Source organism: Palaemon carinicauda, chromosome 10 (genome assembly GCF_036898095.1).
Source record: "Palaemon carinicauda isolate YSFRI2023 chromosome 10, ASM3689809v2, whole genome shotgun sequence".
Lineage (NCBI taxonomy): Eukaryota > Metazoa > Arthropoda > Malacostraca > Decapoda > Palaemonidae > Palaemon > Palaemon carinicauda.
In genome coordinates this window covers 115,550,673-115,569,046 of record NC_090734.1, presented here as the reverse complement: position 1 = coordinate 115,569,046, position 18,374 = coordinate 115,550,673, and positions in this window count along the sequence as shown.

The following is an 18,374-nucleotide window of genomic DNA, read 5'->3' as shown; positions in this document are numbered from 1 at the left end:
GAAACTCATTAGCTATGATAAACAGCTCATCCAGAAGGACACTCCAACATCAACCATTCTTCTCTAGTCTTGGGTCGTGCCAAAGCCTCTGTACCATCGTCTTCCACTGTCTTGCTTGAGAGTACATTCGGGTACACCATTCTATCTAATTTCTCTTCCTCTGGATTTGTTAAAGTTCTTATAGTTTATACAGGATATTTTTACTTTAATATTGCTGATGTTCTTAAAATAATTTATTTTTCCTTGTTTCCTTCTTCACTGAGCTACTTTCCCTGTTGGGACCCCCTGGGCTTATAGCATCCTGGTTTTCCAACTATGGTTGTAGCTTAGCTAGTAATAATAATAATAATAATAATAATAATAATAATAATGATAATAATAATAAACATTATTGGTTACAAAGGGAAAGGATAATTGCAACATCGCCATATTCCAAAAGTTATTTGAGAAGGAAGAAGGGAGAGTTTTCACAGGATGGAATTTTGCATGGGAGTCACTGGAATTCTTCTTTTCATTATTCGTGTCACCTGTGTCACCTTGGCACTTTATCAGTTTTGAGATTTAAAGTATTAGAACAGTTGACTGAACTCATCTTTTCTGCTTGCTTAGAAAAGTGCTTGCGTAAATAATCCTTCTGTTTTCTTGTTAGATACATTATAATGTTGATAGTTTTCTCTGTATTCACAGGAAGTTATTAATCAAGAGATATTTTGGAGTTGTGCGAAGCTATTTCCACCTAAATTGCGGAACAGATGTAAAAAAGGACTTTTATAATAATGACTTTAGCTTAACTTTTTCATTCACACCAAAGATGAATCCGAATCAACAGGGAGTATAATATCTGCATAATCAATTATGATAATGATGATGTGTGTGACAAAGAACCACCAATAACAAAACAAGGATTGATATCCCTGTGTCGTCCTCTGCTCTCCTTTATTATGATGTTTTGCTAATCAGTTGAATTTCCCCTCCCGTCTGATTCCGCCCCGGTAAGCTATGTCGACATTTTGTTTAATGTAGTTTCATTTGTAATTATAACTGGGTGATATGAAGGAGCAGGATTATTCCCAGAAATTCTTATATAGCTCACAAAAACTCCTTATGCTATGATTAAATGCATCACAAGTTTGCTAACACCAGACCAATCTCTTATCTGAGGGGGATGAAACTTGGCAACTATCAATTATTCTGCGTCTGTCACGTCTGTCGTGCGTGAAGTGGTGCTTCCTTATCTAAACAACGAATTAAAATGGTTTTGTCCTTAAACGACTAAGAACTGCAAAGGAACAAGAAAAGTTCAAACTGGCTGCAAATGTGTTTATGTTGAACAGGCTGGCATAAGTCTTTTTTATAGTTTCTATATGGCATATCCGTTTTGATGTTGTTACTGTTTTTAAAATGATTTATTGTTATTTTTTTTTCTCATCGTTTATTCATTTCCTTATTTCCTGTCTTCACTAGGCTATTTTTCCCCGTTGGAGCCCTTGTGCTTATAGCATTTCATTTTTCCAACTAGGGTTGTAGCTTAGCAAGTTATAATAATAATGATAATAATAATAATAATAATAATAATAATAATAATAATAATAATAGCATTGGCGTAATCATACTAATATATTGAATAGGTTGCTCATCAAACATGTATTTGATATTCATTACTGATTGATTAGTGAAATCCATTATGAAACCCGAAATATATATTGAATAAGTTATTGTTAGTAATGAATGTCTGTGATACGGAAATGAACCAGATAATCCACAGAGAGACTGATGAGGCTTCATTACCTTCGCATTAAACCATACGACGCTATTTAGGGATCTGATAATACAATAGTGGCCATTTGACTTCATAAAAGAGAGAGAGAGAGAGAGAGAGAGAGAGAGAGAGAGGAGAGAGAGAGAGAGGAGAGAGAGAGAGAGAGAGAGAGAGAGCTTTTTGTAGTTACAGTGTAATGTTAGAAGGACGTCTGTCTCAGCTGCCAAACTCGTGTTATAATATCTTTCCTCTGTTGGGGCGAGCAATGAATGGTGTAAACACGTTTGCAAGAAAGACTCCATCGTTTGCATTGGAATGTTATGAAGCCTGAGATTGTAACTGGCTCTGTTTCACGATATGTCTCAAGTCTTGTTCCATGAGGACAAACAAAAAAAGTCGCTGTGCTGATGACCCTTTTTGGATCCCTTTGTCTGACATTGCCTCTCGCATGACGCTCCTATGCTCTGTTGTTCAATTATGAGAATATTTGATTTGGCCTCAACAGATGGCTATTAGAGCTCACTCCCCAAAGGCGTTAGATAGCTATTGCTCCTATCTAACAAACAAGGTTCTAATTAAATAGTCAAGGATTACTTAGAGTAAACACAAACAATTGAACTTTAATATCCATTTCACCAATCATAAATTCTTTTGAATTTTCTTTTAGAAAAAAAAATTAAGCCTCAATGACTTAATAATTTTCTTTATGATCATTGATTATTATTTTGAAGAAAAATCAAAGGAACGAGACTTAACCAGAGGAAATGGTCATGAAAATCAAGTAATATAAAAATGAAATATTATTCTCTATTATAGTCTTTCTGGTACTGACGATTGGAATTAAATCCAAAAGGAAACTGAAGAGGTAATTTTCAAGATATTTGAATTATTGCTAATCCTAATTCTCTGTAAATATTGAGGATTGGTTAATCAACACAAGGATGAATAATACACACAAAAACTCAGTGCCAAAAATAAAGGATATTCTCTCTCTCTCTCTCTCTCTCTCTCTCTCTCTCCTCTCTCTCCTCTCTCTCTCCTCTCTCTCTCCTCTCTCTCCTCTCTCTCTCTCTCTCTCTCTCTCTCTCATCAAATACCTTTGACCAAAGTTTCCCCATAACATCTCTATTCCAGCAAGTGTCAAAATTAATTATGATTTAAACCAGCAATGGAATGATTTAATTTTCCTTTTGTGGGGTCGTAGAAGAATTCCATTTTAAGAGGAGGGAATAAATGGAATAAACAGAAGAAAAGTAAGATGGATAAAAAATAGATGAAAGTAAATCGTAGAGAAATGTAAGAATAATTAACGGGAAAAAGTGATAACCAGAAACACGCAAACACACATGAAAAAAGACATCGTTATTCTGGGTCCACCAATTCCCACTGTTTTTTCTCTGGATGTCTAACCTCATTATTGTCACTTGTCAAACCTCACATTCATTATTAGATCCCAGATTTCGAATACGATTCACTTTATATGCAGACTGTAATGAATCTGATTCATAAATCATATTAATATTAATTGTGTCTAATATTTGAAATGAGATTTAATACGTTCAAAGTAACTGAATTAATCCAGGACCATTTTCTTTAAAGGAAAGAAGATTATCAAATATTGTAAGAGAAGCTTTTGAAATAAAGAGAAATGTGCTTCTATCAAGAGCTTCATGCGCACATCCATAAAAAAGGAGTTTCTAATACACAGAATTAAAAAAAAAATTATTACTGTATCATAGTTAAAGTTTACTTAACGAACGAAGAAAAATACTGCAAAAATAATTTTATATGAATATATATTTGTATGATATGATATATCAAATTTGGCTTTAAACTGGAGTTTATAAATATTAGATATAAACACCATTTTTAATATAAAAAAGAACAAATTCACGTATGAAGCTGAAATATTTTGAAATTTTAAAAATGGCTGATAGGTATTTGGTGTGCAACCTGAATATATCAGTCAGAGGCGAACTTTGTGAGAGAGAATATTGCTTGCTTGCAATACGTGTTTTGCTGCAGGTTCACGAAACAGATAAAGGTTGTGGCTTAGCGACTGCAGTTGCTTTCAACATTTCCTGAACATTTTGCAGAACAATATACTCAGAGTGATCTTGCCGTGCACTTGTACGGGAATTCCGAAGGGAGGCACGTGTCTTTGGTCGTACGTGCACGAGTTTAGACAGTTTGTTTGCACGTAAACCTGTTTGTAGGACTCATTTTTATACAAATCAATTAATTTTATGGAATGAGAGAGAGAGAGAGAGAGAGAGAGAGAGAGGAGAGAGAGAGAGAGAGGAGAGAGAGAGAGAGAGAGAGAGAGAGAGATGCGTTATGATAATATCATGTAGCGTAGCCTACACAATACCCATCAACCATCTACAGTATTTTGTAGGCAAGGATTCAATTGTATCGAGAAAGTAAACAACCTTTGAAGCTTTGAAGAAATATGTTGCATCATATTGCATCCTCTTCCTGTTTTCCTTCTTTTTCTTTTTCTTATTTGTTGTTTTCCTTTTGCAATTAAGATTTGTGTTTTAGTTGTAGTGTGAGGTAAAAGTGAAGATATATATTCCTAAAGTGACATTGGTTTTGCTCAATGTCATTTCTCTGTATTCAGCTATAAAAGGTTTGATCAAGTATGATATGAATGGTTTCAAATCTAACCTTAAAATAAACGGAACATTAAAAGTAACTGTTCCGTACATTATCCGAATCAGCCTAAATACATGGTCCGAATCAGCCAAGAGTAAGGTTCGAATCTGATCCGAATCAGCCACGGTCCAAATAGGCCAGAGTCCAAATCAGCCGGCATTCGAAACAATCATTAACTTAAGTAAACCTTATTCCTACAATCCCAGTTTTAATCATAAAACCTAAACGTAACTGTTACGAGGTTTCCTTATTTCAAATGTGTCAAAATTGTTATATTGTGTTACAATACAAATCATGGATGTTTGTGTTGTGTGAAACCAAATTGTATGCCCCAAACAGCAGGCCATCTTATGTGATCTATGTGAAAGATGGACTCACAAGACATGGCGCACAGTTAAGTGGCTTTTTCATTTTACTGTTGTTATTGTTTTAACTATATCCACTCTATAATAAGGTTTTATTTTTACCTGTATGTATGTATGTATGTATGTATGTATGTATGTATGTATGTAATAAAAATATGACAAAATACGATTGCAATGTTTTTTCTTCTTAAGTAAACCATTAGTACATTTAGTTTTGAACAAACAATTTTAGACATGAAAAAAGTAATGAAAACAATTAAAAGATATGTGATATTGTTGGTATACATACACATATACTAAAATAATTACCTAAATTCAATTGTCCTTATAAGTGATATGAGCCGTATCTATGTTACACAACTGCATTATACAGAGGAAATATTTGCATCTACCTGATAAAACAGAGAAATATAATTTGATGAACATTTACATATACGAATTAAGTATCTCAATGCAGTTTACAAACAAAGAACAATAAAAAAAAAATAAAAAAAAATACATATCTGTATCGGTTAAGAAACAACCAAAAAACAGTTGAGAAATGATCAAATACTCAGATACGAAATGACTACAGACGAACTCATCCGCTAGTTCTGATCGGTTACGAAACGATGATACATATACGGTTATGATATGGAAAAGTTACAAAACTACAATAATCCGCAGAAACCCTAACCTTAATTAACCTAAACCAGTATACCTTCTTAATTAGCAAACATCAAAGTAACTTTGAGCTGCAAATATCATTGTAACTTTGAGCGGTGCGTTGGTAAATATATACTTACCTACCTAAGCATGCAATTACTTTTAGGATAAAGCATATTTGCTGCAGAAGTTTTTGCAGGTGAGAAGTTAGGTTTATTCTGAGCTCACATTTGCTGTAAACATTCACTGATTAATGTTTCAAATCATCAAAATTTAGCTTTGTCATCATGACTCGCCATTCAAATTAAGGACGTTACTAAACAGATGAAAGGAAGATGAACACAAATCTAATCTCCCATTGAAACATCTATATATTTTGATGGAATCTTGAAGGTTTGTAGATTGGCGGACATGGGGTAGCATAGGCGCTAATTTGGTCTATCAAAGAAATATTTGTGAACACAAGATAGCCCTCCCTCAGTAAGATGTTCCAGCATCAGCATGTCATTGGATAATACAATCAGAGATTGGGTATATATGCGTATTCATATGGTTTTAACCAACGTTATTAGTACTGTTTAAGAATATCAATGTAAGCAATCTTGTACTTACTAATCGACTGTCCTCCACGCAAATTTTCCCAGAAATGCTTTGTTGTGTAAAGAAAAAATCTTTTAGTAAATATTCCCTAAATAATGGAACTAGCAAAGTTGAGGGGGAGGAGGTCGAAGATCTAAGTAATTTAGGCCATAGCAATTTAGATTACAGGTTTTTAGTATAGTTAGGATTAGGTCGAACCTATGCAGCATACAAAAGTTTTAGGGTTTCATTGTAGTGTATTACAGGGCGATGTAACCTAGGAAAATAACTACTTTTTCTTGTAGAAAAAATTACACTCTCTTCGAAAATGACACCCGTTCCCGTCGCAAATGAATAGTTTCAGAAATATATATACATCTATATCCTCCGATAATGGGGGACTCCCAGTAGGAACTCGGGGTTTTGGGTGGGGAAAACATACTGGGGAATCGATATATAAACGTAAAACAAGCCTTTTCTTCTCTATTCATTACCTTCTTGAAATTATAATAACCAGAGGAAAATACAAAACAGTATATCTGGATAAACTTTGGAGGCACCGTTGCAAAGATTGTGTCATGAAAAAATACAGTAACCAGTACTGCCAACGTCCGATGTAGATCAAATGTTTTTTTTTGACCTGTCATACTACTAGGCTAGGTTAGGTGGGTTTGTTAGGTTCTGTGCCCTTTTTGTACTTTTTATATATTGGGTAAAACTTATATGGAGAAATTATTCAAAATACGTATGGAAATATCTATCATTGATATCGTTAGTAATGTCAGCGTGCCGTTGGTAACTCTGTGTACCATACGTCAATGTTGGTAACACTGTGTATTATTGGTAACGTTGCTGATGTTATCGTTCGCAGTACATCCGTAAGAGAAGTGACACCGTGCAGCTTAAAGTTAACCGAATTGGTTGATCTGTTTGTTTCCGATTGAAATGTACAGCAAATTCGGTTAAATCACGTTATTTGCTATAGGAAAACATATATTTTCTGTTCGAAATCTCACCCTGTAATACAATAAAAAATTACCGAAAAATTCTACCCTATAGGTGTTCTGGAGCTCTGGTATGTGCGTTTTTACTATGCAAAATACCAATGATTAGTAAAAGTAGTGACTGTGTTGCTTTTTGTTCCAAACGGTAATGCAGCATTGGATGTTTAAAGTGACTGATTTGTGTTCAAGTAACTCGTTAATTTACTTAACTCATTAATTCTAACTTGTAATTACTAACATGTCTGTACCTATTATATACGTGTGATTACCTAGAATTATTAACTGTAACAACAAATGAATGCCACTTAATTCTTTTGTATGTATTTGATTTTTCATTCCAGACCGTAGGATTTTCTTTGGATTTGATTTTACCTAGAGCTACAAGAATACTGTTGGTACTTATATAAGCATCATTCAGAACCTACGAAAAAAAAAAATAGAGAACAGAACCATTTGCTCTCTCTCTCTCTCTCTCTCTCTCTCTCTCTCTCTCTCTCTCTCTCTCTCTCTCTCTCTCTCTCTCTCTCTCTCTCTCTCTCTCAATTCAACTAAATTGCCACTGTAAATGACGAAAAAAATAATTTATAATTACTATAGTTTTTCACAATTGCTATCTTTTTTTCCTTCCTCTAAATCTAATATTAAAATTTTGTGAGATAGTTTTCGTAAATATAACTGTTTTTATGGAAACTTACAACAGAATAGAAGAGCAGATCTTCCTGTTTCCCCTTAAACAAAATTAGAAATAGATCGAAGGTCATTATTGAATAAGAAGCATTAAAAGTGCAACATTTATCAACATATAAACTTAGATAAAGGGATGATGTAGAATTAGTTTCATTTAGTCCCCCTTGAAATCCAAGACAGAAACGAAAGAAAACTGTGTTACGAATTCTCCTATTTTCTGCAAAATCTATAGAAAATTGCATAAATTAATCTTCATTATAGTGAACAAAAAATAAAGTTTTCACGTTTGTATTCTATCTTTCAATTTCTTTACTTATCAAATACTGATGGAGCAGGAAAGGCTTCCTCCAATCTCAGTGAACGGTTAATATTACGCAAATTCGTGACAAGTTTGATCAGACGGAAAGATATTCTATCATCATAATGATATGTTTTCGAATATATTGGGTTATTTAATGTTTTAAGAAATTTGTTTGCGTTTATAATTATTTTTAATAAATTTAAATAAAAATTTTCATATCATCTGGAAGATTCAGTAAAAATTTATATATTTAGTTAAAGAAAAAGAAATCAGAATTTTAAAAAGAGGCTGATCAAGTTGCTTAGATTGGAAGATAATATAATTGTACTCGTAGCTAACCTAATATAATATTATTGAATACCCTTTTAACTGAAGGGTTGACAAAACAACCATTCTAAACGTGATTGCTCAATTCTCTCGCGTATTGGGTAAACCGACAGATATGTTAAATATATTATCGTTCTAGAGTATGTACTCTTAATGCTCAGATCACTACTTTGTAATCTATGATTGTAAGAACCATCTAATTTACCCCAAAATAAGAAGCAATGTAAAGTACGTATTATGTATACTATTTTATCAAATAGTTACTTTATACATTTTAATTGTATAATAAGGCTTAATATATCAATATACTGATAAAGTATATAGAAAATATCCGTATTTCAATAGAGTAATTTAAAACTCGTGCTAGAATGATTACCTAACATATAACTATCATTTGAACTTTAAAATTCTATAAAAAATAAATTTTAATCAAAGTTTACTGGAAAAATTAAAAGTTATTATAGATAATATGTAAACATATCTTCTTTAATCACTTGAGAACGAATTAAATCTTGAAAGTAATTTTAAAAATTGTCTAGTGAAATATGAAACAAAAGAATATTAATCTTTTAACTAATTCATGAATGAAAACACCTTTATAATTTCTCTTTTTACATTTGAATAAAATCTATAATCTATAATTTTATCTAAGTGATTTTATCTGTATTTTCATCTTGATGTTTTATGAATGATAGAAATTGAAATATCTTGTTTCGTACTATAAGTTTTTTGATCGAAATATGCAAAAAAAAAAAAAAAAGCACTATTCATCTTTCATAGGTCTGGGTCACCAATACTAGGTTGGCTTCCTGTGAGCTATCAGGCAAAATTCTCCCACCATCACCAATCCACAATTGGCTAGCGTGGTGATGAAAATTGTCCAAACCACAGACATGAATAAAAGCGTGTCTGAGGCCTTTGACCTGCAGTGGAGTAGAAACGGCTGTAATTATATATATATATATATATATATATATATATATATATATATATATATATATATATATATATATATATATATATATATATATATATATATATATATATCCAATAGTGTGTCTTTAGAATTAAAGTTTAGTGAATGATTGATAAACCAAATCAGACAATGGCTATGTTAACTAAAATTTGGAAATGAAATTGTCCTGAAATAACATGTAAAAATCAGACTATATACCAGTTTAGTGAGATCGGTGTTACTTATGGATGTGAGTCATGGTATGAAAATGAAACAATTTCCAAGAGATTTAGTAGATTTGAGAACAAAGCCCCGAGAAGGGTATTGGGGGTTAAATGGCAGGACAGGATTAGAAACAAAACTACAAGAGAGATCACGTGGATAAAATCATGGTGAGGGGTAGATGGAGATGGTTTGGGCATGCTCTTCGCACTCCCAAGAGAGATTAGTTCACCAAACTTTCAACTGGGCTCCACGAGGTACTAGAAGAGTTGGAAGACCCAAACCTACATGGCTGAAGACCATGAAGTGTGAAGTAGGAGACGATGAATGGAGAAGTAGGCCTATTGATTTGAAAGTTCAAGATAGAGACGACTGGTGAAATCTAACTGAGGCCCTTTTCGTCCATAGGTGTGGGAGGAGGTAATGATGAGGATATATACATATAGGCTATACACACACACACACACACACATATATATATATATATATATATATATATATATATATATATATATATATATATATATATATATATATATATATATTATTTTTCCTTGTTTCGTTTCCTCACTGGACTATTTTCCCTGTTTGGACCCCTGTGCTTATAGCACCCTGCTTTTCCAACTGGGGCTGTAGCTTGGCAAGTAATAATAATAATAAAAATAATAATAATAAAAGTAATGACAAATAATATATAAATAATAATAATAATAATAATGATAATAATAATAATAATAAGTATAGGGAAGTGGGGAATATGGGGAAAGGAAGAGTACCCCTGGATACAATTCAGTTTATAGCTCAAAGGCAGGTACTCGGGATGGGAAAGATTAAGGAAATAGGGAGAAAGAGAAGTACAAGAGAAGAATCAAAGAGAGGAGCAGACCCTCTTGCGATATTAGGGAATTGGTATTATTATTTGCAATCACACATACCTTTATGTTGTTGACTTCTGCTGTGATAATTTCTTTATTCCTTTTAACATAAAGATAAAATTTCTATGTTTTAATCACATCAATTTTACATTTGTTATCTTTAAAAACAGTGTTAACATTGAACGTTTATATTTCCGGCTGTTGCTAATAGTTATTTGTTTATACTTTCATTTCTTTAATGGCGTTTCTCTTTCATTGTTTCACCCTTTTTATGATTATTTTAGTTTTTACGTTCCATTATCTTCAATTGCTCAATTCTTCTGTGATTTGCAGATTTTTCTATTCAAACGAACGTAAAAACGGATTTTGAGCGAAGCGAAAAATCTATTTTTGGGTGAGGTAGCCATGTCGTCCTGATGGAAGTTCCTCTTAGGTAGCTTTCTAGGGTATAGTTGACTAGAGTGATATTCCCAGAGAATTTTACCTTAAGGTATCCAAAATTCTATCACCTGGAGCAGATAGGCTATACAATAATAATTTTCAATTTTAGAAAAAGAGCTCTCAAACTTGCTCAAACACATAAAAACATTAATAAGAATAGGGAAGTGACGAATATGGGGAAAGGAAGAGTACCCCTGGATACAGTCCAGTTTATAGCTCAAAGGCAGGTACTCAGGAAGGGAAAGATTAAGGAAATAGGGAGAAGAGAGCTTTTAGAGAAGCACAGGAGAAGAATAAAAGAGAGGAGCAAACCCTCTTGCATTATTAGGGAATTGATGTATTGGTTTTTTATATTACTGATAATTCAACGGTTGGATAATCTTGATCCCACTCTTTCTAAAACTTTGAATTATTTTTCTCAAACTATATAGGCTATGTAAAATAACAAAAATTTTCAGTAAATGTTACACAAAAAATGCAATGAATTTCTTTACGAATAATTATAAAAACAATCATAAAATCTTAAAAGTTAACCATATGCAAGGCTGTTTAAGAGTGCATCATTACAAAGTCACTCTCTATATGGTTCTCCTGACTGATATTGGCCGGGAAAGTACCATCTCGGACTGTGAGTCACTCACTGATCAGGCACAACTCTCCTATAAATATAATATCACTGAAATTTCAGTATTTACGAGGTCGCCTTGTGGCATGGTGGCAACGTCATATTGACTCAGATGGAAAGACCAGCGTTTTATTCTCCCAACAGACGAGGGATTAAGGTTTTGTTTCTGCTCTTATTAATAATACTTTAACGTTAGGCAAGGTGCAACTTAGATTGGTTGGAAGTTCGTAAGCTACACAGCTAAGAATAATAAATAATAAAATGAAAGTTTTATTGCTTTATTTTACCTGTATACTTTGTTGCTGTTTTGATTTTCCTGATAATTGTATCTTCTCTCAACACACAATAATTACAAAACGCAACATTGTATCATCTAAGTTTGAACTTCCTTAGTACCAATAAGTAAACTCCTAGACTTAAGAGGAACTTTCAATAATGTGATTACTGTTTTCGCTAAAACTTCTCTAAAACTGTTATTAAACTAAACCAAAGAAAACTGATTTGTTTAAGAAGCGTTCACTATAAGCCCCAATCTGGTTGTATGTCTAAAGAATAATTTTCTTTCTTAGATATTATTATTATTATTATTATTATTATTATTATTATTATTATTATTATTATTATTATTATTATTATTATTATTATTATTATTAAGCTACAACCCTAGTTGGAAAAGCATAATGCCATAAGCCCAGGGAATCCAACACGTAAAATAGCCCAGTGAGGAAAGGAAACAAGGAATTTTTTTTTTTTAAGAAGAGTAACATTAAAATAAATATCCTATATAAACCAAAAACACTAACAAAACAAGAGGGAGACAAATAAGATAGAATTGTGTGCCCAAGTGTACCCTCAAGCATGAAAACTCTAACCGAAGGAGTGGAAGACCATGGTAAAGAGGCTATGGCACTACCCAAGACTAGAGAACAATGGTTTGATTTTGCAGTGTCCTTCTCCTAGAAGAGCTGCTTTTACCCTTACTAAGAGGAAAGTGGCCACTAAACAATTGCAGTGCAGTAACCCCTCGGGTGAAGAAGAATTGTCACTGTTTTGATTCAGTTTAATCTTTACTTCTGCCATCCTTTCCAACCTTTAGTTTTGTAATCTCCTGATTCTCCAGATAATTAAATCTTCTCTTAACACACAATAATTACAAGATGCAACATTATACCATCCAAGTTTGAACTTCCAAAAGAATAAATAAGTAAACTCCAAGACTTAAGAAGAACATTCAATAATGTGGTTACTGTTTTCATTAAATTTTTTCTAAAACTGAGATTAAGCAAAACCAAAGAAAACTGAACCGTTGTAGAAGCGTTCACTATAAGACACAAACTGCTTGTTTGTCTAAATAATAAGTTCCTTTCTTATATGATATTATTATTATTATTATTATTATTTGCTAAGCTACAACCCTATTTGGAAAAGTACAATGCTATAAGGCCCAGGGCTCCAACATGGAAAATAGCCCAGTGAGGAAAGGAAACAAGTAAAAATTGTGAAGAATTTTCTTCACTCTTCTTCTTTTAATCGTATTTTTAGATCTCTTCTACTAATACTATAGCTACCCCTTAAACATTCTCTCCTACATCTAGTTTTCTTTAACGAAACATAGGGAGGACTAACCTAAACTTGTTGACAGTGGCGCACGCCATGCTCGTGACGTCACAGCGTAGATACGCACGTTAGAGGGCCTTGGTTGTAACCCCGGCGTATGTTGGTTCTTTCCTTAAACTACATGGGTCGAGATTAAATTCCTAAACTGCACATTTTATATAAATTCCAATACTGCTGAATTAATGCATCTTATATTTCTCAATACCAATTAAGGTTTGTTAATTTTAAGATGTATGCCCATCGTACCAGTCCATTGCTAATTAATCATTTAAAATATTATTTTTAGCAAGCCAGAATAGGTAGGATTATTGTATATATAACCTCCCTCAGAGCAGCAAGATTTATCTGAGTATTTAGTACAAAATCCTGCCTCCTCTGCACTCCTTTCAACAATATATTGCCCTGTCCTTAAGTCCCGATATGGCAACCCCAATGGATTACCGTGCGCATCATGACCGTCACTTGTTTGGCAAGGTGAAGCCAGGTGATCTCCTCGACCTCAGTGTCACCCCATTCTACGAGAAGCTGCCCTAGCCTGCTGACCTGCCTGGTCATTGAACCCGAGTACTTCTGGCTCACCCCCCCCCCCCCCGCACTCTCTCTCCCAAAACTCGACTCTCAAAAGGTTGCTGCCGGTCGGAGAGATTGAGAAGAAGAGGACCCTGATGTACCTAGTTACAGCTACAGTGAGAATTCTTGGGGTGAGCCAGGCAAGAGATTAGTGCAACAACCAGGTCAACAGCTATCAAGGGCATAGGACTAAACTTCAAAGGAGTGCAGGTACTACATCAATGGCCATTTAGTTTTCCCCCATTTTTTATTAGCTTAGACTAATTTTAACTTGATAGGGAACCTGGCTAGTTACACTATTCGGACTGTGTGCGGTGGGATTGTGTGTAAATATTTTTCCATTATTATTTCTTGTTTGGAGACTAGCATAGTCTCTGGGTCACGTGGGCCACGTGCCAGACCCCATTTTGATTATTGCAGACCGCGTGTCTAAACCATCATCTTTATAATTTTGAATTGCTCTTAATTTGAATTCTCTTTATTATTCCATTTTTGTCTTTGTTAAGATGTCTGTTTTGTTTTAATGTCAACTTGTGAAATAAATCAATATTAGGTTAATTAAACCTCCTTAGTATTTTTGCTCCCTCATTTATTTTAATGTGTGAAATGAATAGTTGATCACGGGACAAAATACCCCATATTTAAAGAGTAAGTCTATAGGTGGTAACAGCGAGGAACTTTGCATTAATTTATTTGCTTCGAAGGTAAAGATCCTTATCTTTAAACTTTTAAACTACTTTACATCACTGCTCCCATTTTGGATTTTGTCTACCTTACATTAACGTAAAATAACTGTCCAGCATTTCATTGGGGTAGCTGGGACGGAGCCGGAACAGAGCCTGAGAATGAGATGACTATAGACCTGACAAAGCTAGAGTAGGCCATAAATTATTGTTAATCCTACGTGTGGAGTGCTTCGGCCTCTGGACAGTAAAATTTCCCCCTTTTGTATTTAAAGAGTGTTGGTTTGTGAATTGTGACAGTAAAGTATTAGCAGGGTGTTTGTGCCCCGAGAGTAAGTGCTCATATCCTCCCCTGTTGAACTTTATGTAACTGTTATAAGGAGACTTTCCCGGACTAAGTTCCCACTCAGAACACAACCATTAAAAAATTCTCCACACGAGTGGTCCTTCGAACCGGATCTTTTACCTTTGACTTGTGAAGCATTGACGTAATTAATCAGCTTGATTAAGCATATAGTAACTCGCTATATCACTTACCCACACGCACACAGCCAATTGTCGAATGTGTAATGCCCAGACTTTAATTGGGAAGAGAAATTTGTAATCATTATGATGTTTTTGTATCGACCACGTGTTTAAGGAAAGAGCTACGTAACCAGGTTATTTTGTTGCTTGAATGTTCTCTACAGAAAGACTAGAATTTGTCGTAGGAACTTCACTTTATCTCGGATCCGTTCACCCACGTGTGGCGGAATCCACTTATACCAGAAAGTTCTAAGCTACTTGAACTAAGGTTTTTTGTTGTTCAGACGCCCGTGTTTACTGCTCAGCTAGAGCGCCGGTGTACTCGTACTGTCAACTAATTTTGCTAGCTAAGCATCTAATTTGTAACATTTTGTACCTTGGTCTACCTTCCTTTGTGTCGTTTACCTTCCCTAACCAACCTTAACTTTTCTAACTAACGTTCCCGTATACCTAGCACATGTCCTTGTCCTAAAGAGCGAATTGGCGTAACATAATTTTGAGTCTTCTTACAAGTAACGTAGAAACTTAATTTAACCAAGTCCGTTTCATTCCACGTGTTTGTTCCGAGATGGCGGATCTTGTTTACAGCCCAAACTAAGGGTTCGTAATTGTTTACTACCGTAAGTAAATTACTGCGTGTAGTTAATTTAATTTCCTTTAGCGAGGAAATATTGTTTTTGTCCTTTAGCGAGGATATTTTTGTTTTACCTCCGCGTGAGGGAAATTTTATATTTGTTTAGCCTCCACGAGTGCTCTTTAAAGTCGCTGCCTTGTGCGCCAATCTACATTTTGAATAGTTCAGTGGTCGCCTTAGTGCGCCCGTAATTGTGAAATCGTCACAACAGTGTCAGCCTCGACCTGTTATTTTCACCTTTAACTTACCTTTTTTGCATTCATAAGCCCATGTGCTTTCTAATATGTTCTGCTTTAAAGTAAATTAATTAGTCATTATCGCCACGTGCGTATATAATTCATTTTAGCAAAGTCTTTCACGTCACGTGACCGAGCATCGTCTGCTTTGTTGGACCCGATCACTTTGTACTTTAAAGTAATTTCATGATTTATATGTTTTTTGTCCATTTAACCATTTTCCTCCCACCATGAGTAAATTCAAATGTTCAATTATCAACCTTATAAATTTGTAAAGTTTCATTTTTACATTCCTTTAAAATTCAGATTTATCCCTTGTTTTGTTTTACGAATCCGTTCATCAATCGTGGTCATTCCAAGATGGCGGACTTAATGTTTAACGTAAACAAACCTCTACCGCCTAAGGCGGAAACGCTTAGCCCAGAGGAGATTAACGCTAGGCTTAAGGAACAGGAGTTGACGTTCACCTTTGTTTGTGAGGACGCAGATATAGCACTTCATGCTCTCGCTTCAGTAGATTTTCCCAACATGGGTCCTGAAGCTGTGGGTCATTTTAAAAGTGAAATTAGTAAAGTAAGAGATGACTTTTTAATTACAAGAATTTTTGGAGACGTCATTACGACCATCCTATTGTCAAATTAAATTATCCCGTACTTGCTGCCTGTTCGAGTAAAGTTGAGATTGCTTTTAATAGCCTCATGGCTCATCCTAATTTAATAATTAAAGCTAATTAGGCTAATTCTTCTTCGAGGGTGACACCTTCAGTGACACGTCCCTTTGTGAATGCCATTAACGTTCCCCTAATTGATCCTTCTAATGTCTCGGCAGTCAAGCACAATGTTCATAATTTTGTCTCAATTCCCCAACCAGTAAAATCATCACATTTCAATACTATGTTGCCAACACGGCATACGATTAGTAATTTTGAGTCAGTCCCACGTGCTCCGTCTTCATCTCCGAACCTTAAGCCACCCGCGTTTGATCACCCTCAACCCCCTTTGTCTTTGCCGCCGGTGACAGTCCGTCCCGGAGGAAATACCAATCACAGTCTTGTCATGGACCCCCCAAGTGGTAGCGCAGATACCACACAACTTAACCGTGTGCTTGAAGGCCAGCAGAGGCCTACACCGGTAGTAGATTCATTCATTAAAACCGTACTATTCCATGGACCAGTGCTCGCTTTGCCTGACTGTCCTATTCTTAAGCCCGTAACTTCCGCTCCAATCCGTGTTGACGCTAATACATCCACATCAAAATCTGAAACCCGCTCTCAGAACGAGCCGCGTGAACGCAACCTTAGGACTTTAGCAGTCAGAAAGGGACCTTTTGCACTGACGGTGGATTTAGTGAAGGTCACACATGTAGACCTGGCACCGGAGCTTAGAGCCTGTTTACAAATAACTTTGCTTAAGGATAACGGTCCCATTGACATCATTCATTGTTTTCATTCACTTTTGTATGGCACAACTGTAAGCCTTTATCATTTTTGCCAAGTCATTCAGCAGCATTTTTTCAGTCAATCACTTGCTTTAACCTCAAAGCGTAAATTTAATTTTTGCCTTGGCAACTTGTCATGTTGCTATAATCCCCCTGACATCCTTCAGCTCGTGCTGAATATAACTTTTCCTTTAATTGCTCCCCTTGCAAATGTTTTTTTTAAAGACGACATCCAAGACCCAAGCTGTCATAAATACGATGTCCCCATAGACCTAGTTCATCTCGATTTATCATTCAGGCTAGTGTCAAATAAATTTTCACCTTTAAACGCCGAGAAGGAAGTAGCTTTTCTCCCTTTGTCAGGCGATGAATACAAAGTTTTCATTACGCCAGTAATTTTCTTTGTAAAATCATTTAATGTAAAACGTTGGGTGTCAGACCGGGATTGGGATTCACCTCCATAATTTTTAATTTGTCATAGGCCGGACTTGTTGCTGAACTCGACCGTTATTGGCTTACGTTTTTGTTTGCTCTATCCGTACCCCTAGGGTGGGAAGAATTGAGTATCTTTAATCGTTTAATTACCATTGCATCGTACGTTTAAAGTTAACACTGATCATTTACTTATCTTAACGCTTCCGTGAAGCATTGCCTGCGTGGTTCAATTTTCCCCAAATTCACGTGAAAGCATAACTTTTGATTCAATTGATTTCAATTAACGTTAACAACGTTTTGTTAACTTTAAACGGACGTTGATGTGAAGAACGACTTCACTCTTCATTCAGCCAGTAAGCTTATCTCACTCATACTAACAAGTAGTTGAATCACATTTGCCGGAACTAACCCCTCTCCCTTTTTTCTCCCCTTTATCCCCAGGGTGTGAAGAATTTTCTTCACTCTTCTTCTTTTAATCGTATTTTTAGATCTCTTCTACTAATACTATAGCTACCCCTTAAACATTCTCTCCTACATCTAGTTTTCTTTAACGAAACATAGGGAGGACTAACCTAAACTTGTTGACAGTGGCGCACGCCATGCTCGTGACGTCACAGCGTAGATACGCACGTTAGAGGGCCTTGGTTGTAACCCCGGCGTATGTTGGTTCTTTCCTTAAACTACATGGGTCGAGATTAAATTCCTAAACTGCACATTTTATATAAATTCCAATACTGCTGAATTAATGCATCTTATATTTCTCAATACCAATTAAGGTTTGTTAATTTTAAGAT